This window comes from Cololabis saira, chromosome 5 (genome assembly GCF_033807715.1).
Source record: "Cololabis saira isolate AMF1-May2022 chromosome 5, fColSai1.1, whole genome shotgun sequence".
Taxonomy (NCBI): Eukaryota; Metazoa; Chordata; class Actinopteri; order Beloniformes; family Belonidae; genus Cololabis; species Cololabis saira.
In genome coordinates this window covers 47,835,882-47,854,256 of record NC_084591.1, presented here as the reverse complement: position 1 = coordinate 47,854,256, position 18,375 = coordinate 47,835,882, and the positions used below count along the sequence as shown (strand labels likewise).

Here is an 18,375-nt window from a genome sequence, read left to right as displayed (position 1 = left end):
TTTAGCCATCACACTTTATCCGAGGTGTTTATCATCTTCTTGACACTTGTGTAAATAAATTCTGATTAATTTAATTGAGAGAAGTTGTTTGTGCTTATTGTATGCATATTTTTCACAACTGCTGGTTGACAAAGGCCTGTGTTCAAACTCCTCCCTTCATTATTATTCTGAAGAATAATCTACCTTGAGACTGATTTCTGCTGTTTAGTTATTATTTTTCCTGATTACATCAGGTGGTGCCCCGTTTTGATTAAGTCATTTTGATAATTCAATTTGCTAAATAATCTATTTTATTAATTATGAAGTCATTAATAACTCTTGATAACTGAACCAGCACGCCCCCTGTTGCACAACAGAGCGTACCTTTGACTTTCATGTAACTTGGTACAGTTGTAGTCAAGGAGTTGCTGAATCCAGGCAGTGGTATCTTTATGCATACATGCATTGTTATCATGGTGTTTTCCACTGTGCAAACTAAAAAAAGGATAAAAATGTCATTTTCTTTCTTTGGTTTATCACAATTTGCTCAGGTATGTCAACATTCACAATTTTTCTGACGCTGGAAATGCATGCTGTGAGGTCTTAGCTATCCATTGAGACCAAGATTATGCATATTGTCCTTATAATAAGATATAGTTGATTTAATTTGGATAGGCCTGTTTAGACGAAATTCACCTTGAAAAATCCCTACGGATTAACAGGTTACTTAGGGCACTTAGGATCGATCAAGTTTTGTATTCAATGTTGTATTTTGTTATAAATAAAAGAGCAACACACCCAACCTCTCTAAATGTTTTAATCAAATTTTAACAAGATAATCCAAACTGAATATTCATTGGAATTTTCATCAGTTTCTGCTGAGCATCTGCACTCAAGACGTGTGGACTGTTGACCTCCGTTGGACCTTCATGTGATAAGGTTTGGGAGTTAAAGTGGCACCAAAGACTGGAGTAAAGTCTGGTTCTCCTGCATCTTCAGGCCAGATGAAGTTAAACCTCCTCAGCAGAGTCACCATGATGAGGAAGAGCTCCATACGAGCCAGACTTTCTCCGAGACATATTCGAGGACCTGAGGCATATAAAGACATCAAAGTAAACAACATTTGATTCCAGTACTTGAGTTGTAAAATAAAATCAGGGGGGACGGTGGATTTTAACATATGGGGACAGATAATTTGTGCTGATTACAAATAATATAATATATTACAAATAATAGCAGTGACCAAAACACCTGCAGAAATAGTGCAGGAATGACATAGCAGCAGTTAAATGCAGCCTTCTGTAAGCTTTAAATATCCACTGGGCTTACATCAAATACATCAAAACACAACAATAAAACACACTTTTCTGAACTTATCAATATGATTCTTTCCTTCACAGGATAAGTAAAATGGATCACTGCAAAAACTCAAAATCTTAACAAGAATATTTGTCTTATTTCTAGTTAAAATGTCTCATTTTAGTAAAAAAATCTCATTACACTTAAAGCTGCACAACGTAACTTTCAGCTTTTCTGAGTTTGGCGGCATCTTTTGGACAAAAGCGGTAGTGCTTTACCAGAAAGAACACTACGTTTCCCATGAGCACCAGCGCGTACTGCCGGAAAACTCCTGTCCCGTCGCGTGCATTTGTTTTGAGAGAAGACGGGACGCTTTTCTGTTTCACCAAGTGAACAGACGGAACGCAAAAAAAAAAGATGCTAAATAAACTGCTGGAAAGGAACTGGAATTTACCGGGATACCTTAAACAAGGAAGCCAGGGAGCGGTATATGGAGAAAATAATGATTATTAACGGTCTGGATCCATATGAAATCCCTACTAAAGAGTGGCGCTCCTCGTCGGAGCTCCACTCTTTATAAGGGATTTACTGCTGCAGTTCTGCAGAACCACCGTCTCCGGCTACCTTGTTTAGGAGTGTTTGGCAGCTGCTTTGGTAAATGTTTGACTCGCCATGTGTTTCAATAAATTAGTATAATAGTACAACAAACAGTACATGTTTTGTATTACTCTTACTTTTCTTTTCTTTTTTTTTGACTGCTTTGAAGAGGCTCCGAGGCGTGAGCAATATTTTTGTTTCCTCGTGAGATTATTTTTTTCCTCTGCAGCTACAAATCAAATAGTTAATATTTTTTCCTCAACAAAATTAATCGCACCGCAGAGAGCTGGCCAACAACTGCGTTTAGCTGGAGAAGTGGAGAATAAAACCCGTTTGAATGATCCGACCCCGTTCTGTGAGTGTTTGTTTGTGGTTTAATAAACCCGTGTTTTGATCCGACGCCCGTCTGGGTGCGTGTTTGTTTGTTTACTGAGGAACGTTATGTTTGGTCGGACTCGTTACAGTCGCGATCCAACCGAGCCGACGACTCTTTTACTTTTTTAATTTGTTATCTCAGATACTTGGCCTCCGTGGTTCTGCCTCCGAGCAGGAAAGCGGTGAAAAGTTAAACCATTAGGATCTTTTCCCCACGTCTGTTGTGTGGAGCTGCTGCAGCCACAACGCAGCAACGGGTTACCAGCTTCTGCGGAGCTGCGCTCCACGCCCCGCCCATTTTCGTCTCGACTACGAATCGGGAAGGAGGGGGAAGTGACGTATGTGCCGTAAAGCAGTCAAAGTCGTAAAAATGTGTAGTTTTTTAGTGTGGCAGGGTTCCTACCATGCTCCTCAAAGTTACATAGTGCCAGTGAAGGCGATACAGACCCCTCAGACCATGACAGAGGTTCATTAAACCTGTTGGAAGTTGATGTACCATCACAATGACTCTGGAAATATGATATTAAGGTGGAAAAGTTACATAGTGCCGCTTTAAAACAAGACTCATCACTGGAAAAAACAACAATTTTCACCTGTTTCAAGTAGATTTTCACTTAAAATAAGTAGAAAAATGTACCAGTGGAACAACATTTTTTTGTTTGTAATGAGAAGATAAATCTTGTCCCACTGGCAGATTTTTCTACTTATTTCAAGTGAAAATTTACTTGAAACAGGTGAAAATTGTCAAATAAGTTATTTTTCTGGTGATGACTCTAAATGTTGAAATAGCAGTAAAACCACATTAATTGATGAAATGAAATAAGGGATGGAAAGGAGGGATGGTAGTTTTACAGGGGGGATGATTTGGACCGTTTTTATTTCAGGGGGGGATGATTTGGACCGTTTTTATTTCAGGGGGGGATGATTTGGACCATTTTTATTTCAGGGGGGGAATATTTGGACCGTTTTTATTTCAGGGGGGGATGCCATCTTCACTCATCCCCCCTCAACTCCAGTACTGCATCTATCTGTGTATGCTACCACAGATGCAACATCATTTTTATGTACCAGCAGAGAAAGGCATAAAGGCTTCTGGTTTGAAGAACTCTCCCTTCTCATTGAGAAAGTTTTCTGGGTTAAATTCCTCAGGATATTTCCACTGTCCTTCCTCCCTCAGCACAGAGCTCAGATTCGGAATGACCGTTGTACCCTGAAGAGAAACCAAAAGGACAAAAGTCATGAAGTATTGGGCTCCGATACCCAAATCTTTTAACCAGGTGCCTCTTACCTTGGGAATAGAATATCCCATGAGCTCCGTGTCCTTAGTTGTGCAGTGAACGACACTGAGAGGAACAGTGTTGGCAATCCTCTGCAATTCATTGGATCACAGCCTGGATAAAGAGAGATATATTACTTATACTTGTGAGAGATATATTACTTATGCTTACTTAACGATGAAAAAGAACAAAACAGGGGGCAAAATTGCAAACTATTCAAACTTTAGTCTGGATTACTTCCAGCAAAATGTCGACAGCTAGCAATAAGGTATGTTTATGGAATGGAAGATATCGCCAAAAATGGATAGATCTAGAAACCATTAAATTTGATATTTCAGCTTGTGTAATGCTGAACAGAAAACTAGACCCAGGTGCTGACTTGATGAAAAAAGTGAGGACATACGGGACCTCGCGCGTGCAATTTGCACCAATTATGGTCAAGGACTCAAAACTAAGTCCGATGACACCACCCATGACTCTTTATATCAAACCATTCAAAAGTTATGGCAGAAAGTAGGAACTATCAAATATCGACCAATCAGAAGAAGGGGCTAATTCACACCAATTATGGTCAAGGGTTTAAAAACCATGTCCAATGACACCACCCACAAGTCTTTATGTCAAACTATTCAAAAGTTATGGCAGAGAAAAGTATTCTAGGGGGCGCTGTTGAGCTGTTAGGCAACGCCCATTAATGCAAACCATGAAGTATCAAATTTATCACCAGGCCTGGCTTGGTGCAAAATTTGGTGACTTTTGGGGAACTATCAAATATGGACCAATCAGATGAAGGGGAGGCACGCTTTTTGGCGTCTAGCGTCGCCACGGTAACGCTTTTGAAAGATAAAAGTAATGCGCGTAGTCGCAGGATGGAGACGCACATTTTGATGTATAACACACCTGGGTGCACGTTACGGTTCGGGCCACATTAACTGCCGAAGAAATAGCATAAATTGCGCCAAAATTAATTCAATTCAATTAAATTTTATTTATATAGCGTCTAATACAACAGATGTTGTCTCTAGACGCTTTCAGGAGGGCCCCCCCTTACGAGCCTGGTCCTGCTCAAGGTTTCTTCCCTCCTAAAGGGGAGTTTTCCTTGCCACTGTTTGGCTTAAGGTTTTTCTCCCACTAGGGGAGTTTTTACCTGCCATTGTTTATGTAATAACTGCTCGGGGGTCATGTTCTGGGTATGGGTCTCTGGAAAGCGTCTAGAGACAACTCTGTTGTATTAGACGCTATATAAATAAAATTGAATTGAATTGAATTGAATTTCCAGAGATCCAGAACATGAACATAAACATAAACATTTACACAATTAATTGAAAATGGCCGACTTCCTGTTTGGTTTCGGCCATGGTGCCAAGAGACTTTTCTTTAAGTTGTGCCATGATACAGGTGTGTACCGATTTTCGTGCATGTACGTCAAACCGTATTGTGGGGCTTGAGGCACAAAGTTTTCTAGGGGGCGCTGTTGAGCCATTTTGCCACGCCCTTTAATGCAAACCATTAAATATCAAATTTATCACCAGGCCTGTCTTGCGAGCAAAATTTGGGGGGCAAAAAAGGCCCTCCTTTCGTCAGAAGAATAATAAAGAAAAATTCCTACAGATACAATAGGGCCTTCGCACTGTAAGTGCTCGGGCCCTAAATATGTGTGATGAAGTAAAAGAGAGTACTGTACCTGCATGTACGGCATCTTGTGTCTGTCCTCAAAACTGACCCGATCCTTCCCCTCCGCTACCTGGTCTATCTCCTGCTGACATTGTTCTGCAAAAGCAAATGGAATCACACTGAGTGCGTTTACATGGAAAGTTTAATTCCTCTTTCATTTTAATTCTAAATGAAAGAGGAATTAAACTTCACATGTAAACGCACTCAGTGTGATTTAGAGTTTGTGATCGTAGAGTTTGTGATCGTGTCTTCCCTGCGATATATGATGTTCCTTTTTTTTTTGTCCTGTGATTAAATTTCTTGCTCCAGCATAGTGTTCTCTGCAGCTTTCATCTCTTTGATTGGTCGAGCTGACTCTCTGGGCCCTAATACAGATGTTGATGCATTACTGTCTCACTTTAACTTAAACTGTCAAAGCATTTTGGGTTGTTGTTTCATGTTGGATGAAAGTGTGCCACCACTGAATAAGAGGAAAACAAATCTAGACCTGAGCACCTGGATGCACGCGGTGAGACAGGAGTGCAGAAAGCTAAATGGAAGGACAAGCAACACTTTTTCCAACTTATCTTTTCTTAGAGTTTACTTAGAGTTCAATTTTGAAAAATGCAATTTCTGAACTTCGGAGAGAAAAGAAAGGTAAAATCGTTTTCAGTTAATTATTTTATCTACACAGGTATACCTTGTATGTGTGGGTAGTTCATCAGGTACAGAAAAGCAGTGAGCAGAGTGCTCGACGTGGTGTCAGTCCCAGCTAGGTAAAGATCAAACGTGCTTCTCAAGAGTTGCTCCTCTGAAAAGGTTGAATCATCACTTCTCTGAAAAGCAGTAAGTAATTATTCTAAGAAAAACACAGAATTGGGAAAAAAGCAAAATAACCACAGGCGATCCAGAAAGAAACACTGTAAGAGATGAAAAGTGTCCACAAGTATCCATCCATCCATTTTCAACCATTTATCTGTGGTCAAGTTGAGGGGGCAGTAGGCTAAAGGCTGAATTATGGTTCCCTCTCGGTCTGTGTTGGGTCTGCGTCGCCTCGACGCGTAGTTAAATTTTTTGGGAGGTGCAGGTCAGTGACGGCGTAGGCTACGGAGAGACTCCCGTGTAGCCCAAACCCTACGGCGTGGGTTTAACGCAGAACCATAATTCAGGTTTAAGCAGGGAAGCCCATACTTCCCTCTCTTTGACCAGTTCATGAACATCTGCACCTCAGAGTTGGATCATGAAACAGACTTTTGTGCTGCCGTTGCTGGTCGAATAAAATGAACAAGAAGCCGTCAGAGTCTCTTTCTCTGATTTCCTCCTCCTGACTCAGACGTCTGACTCCAACCCCCCGACCAATTGGTGGCCTGTAGTGTGATGACGTCAGATACAGCCGACTCAGCAGCTTAAAACCTCGGCGGAATAGTTACAGAAAAAGTGTCTACTCGGCACGTTAGACACCTAGTGGAAAAGAACCAAACCGAGGCGACTCGAGTCGAGCTGAGTAGGTGCTGGTGGAAAAGCGCCATTTGAGAACCAGTTTTTTGATTCTCATCTGAGGACCACTCCTCAGACCACTGGTACCAAGGACCAGGCTTTAACACTGGATTTACAGGGACTGGACATCCCGTATAAGGGATTCCAGTAACTCCCAGAATGACCCCCACAGGAGTCTCTGAAGAAGACTGTCAGATGCCTTATCCAAGTCCAAAAAAGCACATGTAGACTGTTGGGGCAAACTCCTATCATCCCTCCAGGACCCTACTGAGGGTGTAGCGCAAGTTCACTTTTCCAAGGACAGAAAACCACTGCTGGAATCCAAGGTTCCACTATGCAACGGACCCACCTCTCCTCTACCCCTGAAAAGACCTTACCAGGGAGGCTGAAATGTGTTCTTCTTCTGTAGGTGGAGCACACCCTCTAGTCCCCCTTTTCCCCCAAGTATGTACATTCAACATTCATCTATGAGCAGAATAACAGTGGAAAGTGAATGCTTATTTTGCTACACACCTTATCCAGTTCATCCAGATAGCAGTCAACAAAATCTCGTGGCTCGCCCGGTTCTCTGGTCTTTTTGTGTTCAGTCATAATATGGTGAACAATACCTAAATAAGTCTGAAAAACAAAAACAAAAGGAAAAGGTTAGTGAAGTCTAGTGAAAGTGCTGCATTTACTACAAACTTGCAGAAGCGTGTATGATCTCAATAGTATATAGTACTGTGGCAGGGTGCAGGATTGGGGCGTGGTCTGCAGGGGAGAGAGGGAGTGCGGGGGAGTGGCGCACAGGTGACGCGGCTGGAACAGCTGACGATACACAGAGAATGATAAGATTCACCTGTGTACCGTCAGCTGTTCCAGCCGCGTCACCTGTGCGCCACTCCCCCGCACTCCCTCTCTCCCCTGCAGACCACGCCCCAATCCTGCACCCTGCCACAAGTACATAAAGAAAGAAATTCTAGCACTGGCATGGCAGCACCTGTGTCCAACTGGACTCACAGCCGTCTGACCAGCACGGATCCAGCTGGACCTTCCCATGGGATTTCTTGATTGTGTTCTTTCAGATGTAAGTCGCTTTGGATAAAAGCGTTACAGTAATAATAGTGGTAGTAGTAGTAGTATATCAATGATTTATCCTTATACACCTACTAAGATGTACTGTGATGTACACAACTGAGTTTTTCTAGGAACTACTAGTTTTAAGGAATATGATACAGTTAAGTGCGCAGAAGTCAGAAAAGGGCGGGGTGCCCTCTCCGAGTCAGGATTCAGAAAATGCCCCAAGTGGCGGAGTTCAAATATTTTGGGGTCTTAAAAAAAAACAGAATAACAGGAGCGCTGCTGGTGTCCCCACAACCAACGGTGCTCTTGCAATGTGTGCAACAGTGAACTCAAAAGAAAAAAATGCAGGCACTCTGGTGGATTGAAAAAAGTTTAAAAAAAAACTTTATTTAGACTGGGTTACATCTAAAAAACACCAACGCGTGTTGGCTTGCGCCTTCCTCAGGGTGTATGGAGACAAGAGACAAAAAACAAACGTAATTGTAGGGGATTGGGTTCAGCTGTGGCTCCTCAGGTCTATGCAGTTCTCCTCCAGGCCTGAAGGAGGCACCGGCAGGAGCACCCACATATTCTGCTTCCTGAACAATCAAACAAAATAAATTGACCGGTAATAAGTTACACAGTGTAGCAGTATAATGTAAATCATGGGTGCCTAAATGAAAACCATACAAAGAATAATAAACTAAATATATAAAGAAAATATCCCCTCCCTTAAACAAAACATGACAGTAAATCACAAAATGGGCTAAAAAGTAATGCCAAAACAGAAGAGCAACGTGAATATAAATGCAAACAAAGAAACCCAACAGAAGAAGACTGACATTTCCTACGTTGACTAAATCATAGAAAAGATGAAAGGTCAAAATCGTCATTGAGGCCAGGGAAGCTGGTGGCCCTCAGGACATGAATCCAATATATATATATATATATATATATATATATATTACCAACGAGCATTAAACACACTTTCATCATCCAGCAATATTAGCGGGATCCAATTTAAAAACGCCTAATGTTTCTTGGCTGAACTTGGGATCCCCCCTGATGAGCTGGACGAAATGAGGGGGAAGTATGGCTTTCCCTGCTTAGGCTACTGCCCCGCGACCCGATGTCTGACAAGTGGAAGAAAATAGATAGATGCATAGATAGATGCACAGCAAAAATCCTTTTACTACTTACTTATTCATATACTTGTGGAAAGTTGCGTATTATCAATCAATTAGAAGGATTTAACATGATTAACACAGTTTTTTACTCTCAAAATCATACATCAGACACAATTACAGTTTATTTTGGGTTCAGGGTTCTAGTGAAAGGTTTGTCCTTTTCTCAGATTTTCATAGATTTTGTGTTTGTTTAAATGGATTTCCACCATTACCTCAACATTCTCAAAGGCCTTTCTGAAGGGCAGTGGCAGGGAACGCACCATCGGAACACTGTTGTACAGCTGAAAATAACATTAAGAAATCATCATTAGTTCATACAAATTTGAACCAAAATAATAATTCCGCTTCTAGAGATAAAGTATTGAGAACAACCTGTCCTATCTCCAAATATTGTCTTACTAGGCAGTTTCACAAGTGCTTAAAAGACAGGAATTGAAAGTCTTTCTCAGGCAAACCCCTAAGAGCTCATCTTGTATAATTTCAGATTTTTGTGAAATACATCCAGATTCTATACATATTATCCACAATATCTCATTGTAAATTGTGTGATAGGCATATTGTTTGCTATGAGGAAAAAAATCTGTTTCAGGATTTGTAAAAGCATTTTTGCAGATTGTTGATTCAATTCAATTCAATTTTACTTGTATAGCGTCTAATACAACAGATGTTGTCTCTAGGCGCTTTCCAGAGACCCAGAACATAAACCCTCGAGCAATTATTGCATAAACAATGGCAGGTAAAAACTCCCCTAGTGGGAGAAAAGCCTTAAGCCAAACAGTGGCAAGGAAAACTCCCCTTTAGGAGGGAAGAAACCTGGACCAGGACCTGGATCATAAGGGGGGTAGAAACCTGGACCAGGACCTGGATCATAAGACTGGGGGGTCGGGGACGTCAGCAGCACACAGCAGTCATGTGGAAGCAGCAGCGGGATGACCAGAGGGGCGGGGGGAACCGCAGGCAGGTGGAAGCAGCAACGGGATGACCGGGGGGGGGGGGGGGGGGGTTAATTTTTACAAGATTATTTGGGTTAACGCCTCCATAACGCCGCACCTGGGGAACTGCAACCACTTCTATTTTGCTAGGCACCTGGTTAGAGTCGCCAATTACATAATGCAATCCTACAGTTTTAGAGTCCCCAATTACATAATGCAATCCTACAGTTTTGTTGGCAGGCGTTGGTCCTCGGGAAGCAGCAGAGAAACGTGTTAAACTGCAGCTCTGCATCCTGGCCTGGACCCTGCATTGTCAGGGGGAGTGTCTAATAAAACTTGACAAATTACTAGAGACAAGAGCTGCACCACCCCGGGTGGGATGAATGCCGTCTTTTCTAATCAGACCGGGCTTTCCCCAGAACGTCTCCCAATTGTCAATGAAGTCCACGTCGTTTTCTGAACACCACGAGACAACCAGTGGCGCAGCGAGAGCATGCGGCTAAACATGTTATCGCTGGTCAGATTGGGGAGGGGACCAGAGAAACTTACGGAGTCCGACATACTTTTGGCGTAGTTACACACCGAGACAATATTCATTTTAGTGACTTCCGACTGGTGAAGACGGGAGTCACTAGCTCCATTTATTTTATTTTATGACATTTATGATAACTTTACCAAATTTAAGATTACTCCTCACCAGCAGCTTCAAATTTGCTTCAATGTCGCCCGCTCTGGCCCCTGGAATGCACCTAACTATCGTTGCTGGAGTCAGCCTCATGACTGACTATGGAGTCTCCAATCACCAGGGTTGGCTTCTCAACAGATGTGTGGCTGAGTGGGGAAAATTGGTACAAATGAAGCGGGTGGTGGTGTTCCGTGCGCCCTTTAGGACTAGGCTTCCTCCGAACCGTCACCAGCCGCCCTGACTGGCCGGCTGCTCGGGAGCTGCAGGGGAGCAGCTAGCAGCTGCTGCTACAGGCTGGTCCGCCACTAACTTAGCCTGGTTAGCTGACGAGTCTATCGGACTATGGTCAAGTTGGCGGAACAGGACCTCTAACTGACTAAGCCTCGCCTCCAGTCCTGCAAATAAACTACACTTCAAGCACTTACCGTCTTCGCTAAAGGAGGCAGAGGAATAGCTAAACATTTCAGACACTGAGCAGCAAAGAGGTGAAACGGTGGGAGACGGAGAGGCCATGCTAAGAGGCTAACAGAGGCTAACAGACAGAAAATGTATTGGTGATTGGGGACAATGAAAGTTGCGGAAGAGAAAAATGTGCAAGTGTTGAAATAAAGACAGAAATTTACCAGATATGGTATTATTTTACCAGAAAACAATCTAAGTTTAGACCTAAAAGTCTGTAGAGATCAGAACCTGCAACGCCGTGCAACGGCAACAGACCAGGAAGTGACGCGATGCTTTCTAAAATGATTTCTAAAAGATGAATAGGACGTAGAATTGATTAATTGGCTTTTTATTAATTGGGATCATTTGGAAGGAGCTGAATTATATTGTTGAAGTGCCTTGAGACGACATTTGTTTTGATTTGACGCTATATAAATACAGCTGAACTGGAAATTTAATAGAACTGTCACAGAACTGCTAAGTAAACAAAAAAGTTTATTTTTAGCACTGCTCAATTTTCCACACTTTCTTGCCTATATCATTTTTAAGATATTTAAGACACTTTTTTTTAAGACATTCAAAATGTGCAAATATTTTTAATGAAGACATGTTCATTACCTTAGAAACATACATTAACTCACCATAGCCCACGGTCCATTGGATATTTTAGCAATTTCTGCGAAGCATCGAACAATCACTTTGATTGTCTCGTCTTCATGCTCATAGCGTGTACCAAACAGAACCCGGCAGATGATGTTAGAGGCCGTATTATGAAACAAAACCTGAGGACTCATGGTTTTACCTGGGAAGGAAAATATTTTAAAAACGATTTTAAAAAATTGTCAATATTTAAAATCATATGTAACAAAACTGTAAACAAATCCAGAATAATATTGAAAAAGGGAGACCACAGCACAACTTTTGAATTCTTGGGAGAGTAGACCCAAAGATGGCGTACCAATGCTCTTTTCCAGTATGTCAATAGTATATTGAAGCTCGTCATAAATTCTTGCCTCCATTGATGTTTTCCCCAGACCGAAGTTCCTCAAGGTCATCAGAGCAAAGCGACGATGTTCCCTCCATCTCAAACCATAATCTACGAAGAGCAATCCTACAAAAACACAGCACCCAAAACAGCAACTAGCTCTTAAAACCATTATTGTTTTGTTTTTCTTCTATTGTAATGCGCTTGAATAAGAGCTCTACAGTACGTGCGAATGTTACCTCTATATTTACATATTTTACTTTTGTGCTGTTATTTGCAAAGTCTTGCCCTTATTACCAGCTGCATCTACTTTACAATTTTGTACATATCACCTCTGTGGCATATCTAAGTCCCATTTGAATGATTTTCTGAAAAAGGATGTTTTTCCGTCCAAACTTTGTCTGAAACACCTTAGCGTGAGACTTGCCAATAAATCAACTGTTTGCATTTTTTTGACAGAATCATTTTCAGAGAATTAGTAATAGTATATTAAGTGGTTTGGAAAACGGCCTTCCTATAAATCATTTTACTTTTGACATCCTCACTCAATACTAAAGACAGTGGCCACGGTTACATGATGTTTCTTAATTCGGAATTAAATAATTCAGAATTAAACTATTTTCCTTCGAGTTTACATGGAAATAGTAATTCCGAATTGAGGTTTACATGGAAAACACGTTTCATCAGCTTTGTCCAATTCCTCTACAGGTCTGGGGGTTGGGAAGGTTCTGATTGGATATGGGGGCGGACCGGAAGTTAAACTACCAGAAGAAAAACTAACTTAGCCCCTACAACTTTGAAAAGCTCACAATTGTTATGTTTCCTGTTTCCATCTGTTCTTTTAATTATTTCTATTTATTAAATAAATAGTCTCTGCTCTTGACCAGCGTTTACTGCGTGCTGCATCTTGAAACTTTGTTTGGAAAACCAGCCCAGCGTGGAATATAAGCGTCATGGAGACAGACGGGCGAGGGAACGAGCAGAAAGAAAGACTGGAATTAATTTAAAGAGGAATGAGTGTAAACATGATCCCTGAATTATTCTATTCGGATTTAAAATCGTAATAAACCTGCCACTTACTTCGGAATTAAGTTTAATTCGGAATGGCCATTTTCATTCGGAATTAGGTGTTTACATGGTCATTTTTACTCATTTTAGATCCGGTTTAATTTCAATTCTGAATTAAAGAGGAATTAAACTTCCCATGTAAACGCAGTCTGCTCATTACAGGCAAGAGGCATTGATGCAACAGTATTCCATCAAAGATTTTTGTGAAAAAACATAGTTCTTTCCCATCCCAGTAAACTTCCACCCCTGGTTTTTCCATTTCATATGGAGTTGCATCTGCTTCTTGTGCATTTATTAGGGCCCGAACACTTACAGTGCGAAGGCCCTATTGTAACCGTAGGAATTTTTTATTTATTTATTTTTCCGACGAAAGGAAGGCCTTTTTTCCCCCTAAACGTGCCCCAAAAGTCACCAAATTTTGCACGCAAGCCAGGCCTGGTGAAAAATTTGATATTTAATGGTTTGCATTAATGGGCGTGGCCTAATGGCTCAACAGCGCCCCCTAGAAAACTTTGTGCCTCAAGCCCCACAATACGGTTTGATGTACATGCATGAAAATCACTACACACCTGTATCATGTTGCAACCATGATACAGCGCCATGTCCGAAACCCAACAGGAAGTCGGCCATTTTGAATGAATCGTGTAATTTTGGCGAAATTTATGCCATTCCTTCGGCAGTTAATACGGCCCGAACCGTAACGTGCACCCAGGTGTGTTATACATCAAAATATGCATCTCTATCCTGCGACGACGCGCATTACTTTTCTCTTTCAAAAGCGTTACCGTGGCGACGATAGACGCCAAAAAGCGCGTCCCCCCTTCATCTGATTGATCCATATTTTATAGTTCCTACTTTCTACCATAACTTTTGAATGGTTTGGTATAGAGAGTTGTGGGTGGTTTCATCCTCTAAATGTCCAGGCCTGAAGAATCTACATCAAGTCATACAAGCTTCCACTGCAGCCTGAACGTGCACAAGGGTGCGAGGGCCTGTTCATTGCTGCTTGCAGCTTTAATTCTACCTTTTCTCTGGAAGACGTCACAAAGCAGCAGATCTTGGGGTCGTCCAGCAAAATCTGTGGCCTTGATCACCATCGCCTCCTTTAGGGCCTTCAGCCCATTGATGACAACAGCTGGTTTTGTACCGAAGTACAGACTATAGACGTCTCCATAAGGCTTCCTCACCTAGAAGGAAGGAAGATGGATGTGTCATATCTTACATTTACTGTAGATAAAAGGAATTTAAAAAAAAATCTGTGTTTTTATGGAACAGAGAAGTATGGTACAAACAGCAGAGCAGGATCAATAGGGACAGGATTAAAGATTTAACCCTTACTGTCTTTGGGTCAAAATGACCTAATTCTCCTGTTCCTTCTTTCCTCCTGCTCTCTCCTTCCTTCTCCCTTCCTCTTTTCTCCCTTCCTTCCTTCTTTCCTCCCTTCCTTCTTTTTTCCCTTCTTTCCTTCCTTCCTTCCTTCCTTCCTTCCTTCCTTCCTTCCTTCCTTCCTTCCTTCCTTCCTTCCTTCCTTCCTTCCTTCCTTCCTTCCTTCCTTCCTTCCTTTCTCCTTTCCTTCCTTCTTTCCTCCCTTCCTTCCTTCTTTCCTCCCTTCCCTTCCTTCTTTCCTCCCTTCCTTTCTCCTTTCCTCCCTTCCTTTCTCCTTTCCTCCCTTCCTTCCTTCTTTCCTCCTTTCCTCCCTTCCTTCCTCCTTTCCTCCCTTCCTTCTTTCCTCCCTTCCTTCCTTCTTTTCTCCCGTCCTTCCTCCTTTCCTCACTTCCTTCTTTCCTCCCTTCCTTCCTCCTTTCCTCCCTTCCTTCTTTCCTCCCTTCCTTCCTCCTTTCCTCCCTTCCTTCTTTCCTCCCTTCCTTCCTTCTTTTCTCCCTTCCTCCTTTCCTTCTTTTCATTATTCCTTCCTTCCTTCTTTCCTCCCTTCTTCTCATCCTCCTTCCTTGACCCAAAGACAGCACAAGGGTTAAAAATGATGAGCAATCCTATAAAAATACTGAAAAGTGTGAAAGCTTTCTAAAATTAAACCAAGCCCTTATTCTGAAATTTGCTGTAACATTTGAATCTTTATTCAACAATTCAAGTATAATTTTCCCTCACTCACTTAATTGCATTTACAGTGAAAGATTAGATGTGGATATGTACACAAGTTAATTATGCATCAAAGTATTTATCCTTATGGTGAAATAAATTAAATTCAGAGTACCTAATCTTAAAATTCTTGACTATTTAAAGGAGCCGTCTGTAAGAAATGTCCAAAACTGGTACTGCAGTCACTTTCAAAATATTGTTGAGCGGCGTGTACCCTCCCCCTCCTCCCCCCGACCAGAGGTTGCCAGGTAGGCTGCAGAATGCAGCAGGAACGTAGGCTGCCATGGCTGCCATAATTAGAGCCGAGCTGGCAACCCGGATGCCGAAACACTATTGACTTGGTGATTGGGAGATAGGTGGAGGGTGGAGCTTCAGAAACAATACTGACTTGGTGATTGGGAGATAGGTGGAGGGTGGAGCTTCAGAAACAATACTGACTTGGTGATTGGGAGATAGGTGGAGGGTGGAGCTTCAGAAACAATACTGACTTGGTGAATGGGAGATAGGTGGAGGGTGGAGCTTCAGAAACAATACTGACTTGGTGATTGGGAGATAGGTGGAGGGTGGAGCTTCAGAAACAATACTGACTTGGTGATTGGGAGATAGGTGGAGGGTGGAGCTTCAGAAACAATACTGACTTGGTGATTGGGAGATAGGTGGAGGGTGGAGCTTCAGAAACAATACTGACTTGGTGATTGGGAGATAGGTGGAGGGTGGAGCTTCAGAAACAATACTGACTTGGTGATTGGGAGATAGGTGGAGGGTGGAGCTTCAGGCCAAAACAAAAAATGACAACATAAACATCAGTTGAGGGCTGCAACTCCTCTTTTTAAACTGGAATATCCTGGTTTGAGTGCTGTTGTCAGTGACATAAGTATTTGAAATGAACATGATTTTTAAATGTCTGTTGACATATCGGGGTCATTTTATGATTCATTTTATTATTGCTCTTACATACAGCTCCTTTAAAGTACATTTTAAATACATATTGACTGGATGGTTGCATTATTCTCTTACTACACTCCCCAGGCATACATCCACTATTTAGAAGACAAACAACTTTAATCTCATATGTCACAGATTTGCAACTCCAAAATAAAGGGAATAATAACAGAACGAGCCAAAAATCAGAGAGTAGAGAAAAACATCAGTGAGGCTTAACGCAGTGTTAAAATATTACATTCTTTTGAATAACCTGTAAGAGTAAATCCTCTTGAACTCGTTATTTAGGCAGCATATTCTTATTCCTGGCGAGCCCTGTATTTATTTTAACTCACGGTTTCGTACATATGTCAAACATAAAAGAAAATGTATCCAGTTAATTCACTTTAACCTGTTTATTGTTTATTAGGTGGTTATATTGTTTCAGAACCAAATCAGTAAAAACTAAATCTGTTATAAAACACAGATTTAAAAAAAAAAGGAAAACAAAGCTCCGTTAAGAACATTTTGGGAAAAACTCCTTTCACAATGAGGATGTCTGTTTTCATGCTGTCATGACTGAGCATCTTTAAGAGCCATTTGTCTGAAACTCAGAACAAACTTTCCAACTAGATTTGGCTTGATTTCAGTTTTCTACTGCAGTTCCATACTGGGACAAAAGTATTTAAAGTATGTCAAAGGCAAAATATTTCCAAATGTGGTGTTACCTGAACCCCTTGTGCACACTCAGATAACTGTTCAGTTTTTTTGTTATTAAACTTTTTATTAGAGAAATAAAGTCAGTTATACAAGTTGCACATCATTACAGTATCAATCGAGTATTTATTTTTCATAAAAAAGGAGAAAAAAAGAAAAAAGAGGTGGAGGAGAAAATAAAAAATCCATCAATCAATGAATAAATAAAACAAATCATCAACCAAAATCCGATGTACAGTCAATCCAAAACTAATACCAAACAAATAAATAAATCAAGAAGAAATCAAAAAGAAGAAGCATTTGTAAGGAGATAGCAAAAAAGGGATTTTCACTTTCGTCCCTCGAACATTCTGAGAAGTCACCTTAAAATACTAAATTCCACCTTCCAGAAAAAATTTATGAATAAAATAAAATAAATGAATAAATAAATAAAATAATAAAATAAAATAACTTAAAAAAAAATTATTTGGTACACCATCAGCACAAGTTATCGGTCGACAATAATAGTTATAGAACCAATATACACATTTACCTCATGTAAACTCTTTGACCTTCATATCTGTAAACAAAACCTAGAAACAAAAATAATAATCTTAAACAACGTCCATTAAACGCCAAAATCTGTGTATATATCACGACAACGACAACCAATTGACTTTGCATAGGTACAATATCCGTGGTGCTCACACGGAATTTCACCACTTTCCGTGCTAGTGCCACGGAAAATATTGGTAAGAAGTCGTGGGCATTTCACGGATTTTTGTGAGATCAGGCTGAGGTGCTTTATCATTACTATTATCATAATCATTATTATTATTATTATTATTATTAAGAAATACGAGGATTTAAATCATTCAAAGGGCTAACAGCATTAACTTCAGCATTTCTTACCCTCTCCAATCCTTTCAAGAGGTCCCCTTGAGTCAGGGTTAAAAGGTTCCCCAGAACCGGCAGTGCTGGAGGTCCCGGGGGGAAGTTCTTGGGCCTCCGGGATTTCAGTTGAAGGATGATGAAGAAAACACAGAGGAACATCCAGACTGTTGACACCAACATGGTAACTGGAGTGAGTGAAGAGGCCAGCTGGTTGACTGGTAAAATGTTGGTCTGACTGTGAAGTCGGTTCCTCTATTTAAAGCATAAGAGAAACCTTGCAGAGACAGGGAATGGGTTGTTAATGTGTAATCGGTACACAGCAACTGCTTTATTGTGTACAGGACTGTCTCAGAAAATTAGAATATTGTGATTTTCTGTAATACAATTACAAAAACAAAAAAATGTCATACATTCTGGATTCATTACAAATCAATTGAAATATTGCAAGCCTTTTATTATTTTAATATTGCTGATCATGGCTTACAGTTTAAGAAAACTCAAATATCCTATCTCAAAAAATTTGAATATTCTGGGAATCTTAATCTTGAACTGTAAACCATGATCAGCAATATTAAAATAATAAAAGGCTTGCAATATTTCAGTTGATTTGTAATAAATCCAGAATGTATGACATTTTTGTTTTTTTAATTGCATTACAGAAAATAAAGAACTTTATCACAATATTTTAATTTTCTGAGACAGTCCTGTAAATATGGACTTAAAAGTTTAACACTCAACACAAGAAACTTGT

At 40.8% G+C, this 18,375-nt stretch overlaps 1 pseudogene; it reads right to left on the bottom strand.

Moving 5' to 3' along the window:
* Positions 1-847: 847 nt before the first annotated feature.
* Positions 848-17,804, bottom strand: LOC133444824 (cytochrome P450 2F2-like; annotated as a pseudogene).
* Positions 17,805-18,375: the final 571 nt, after the last annotated feature.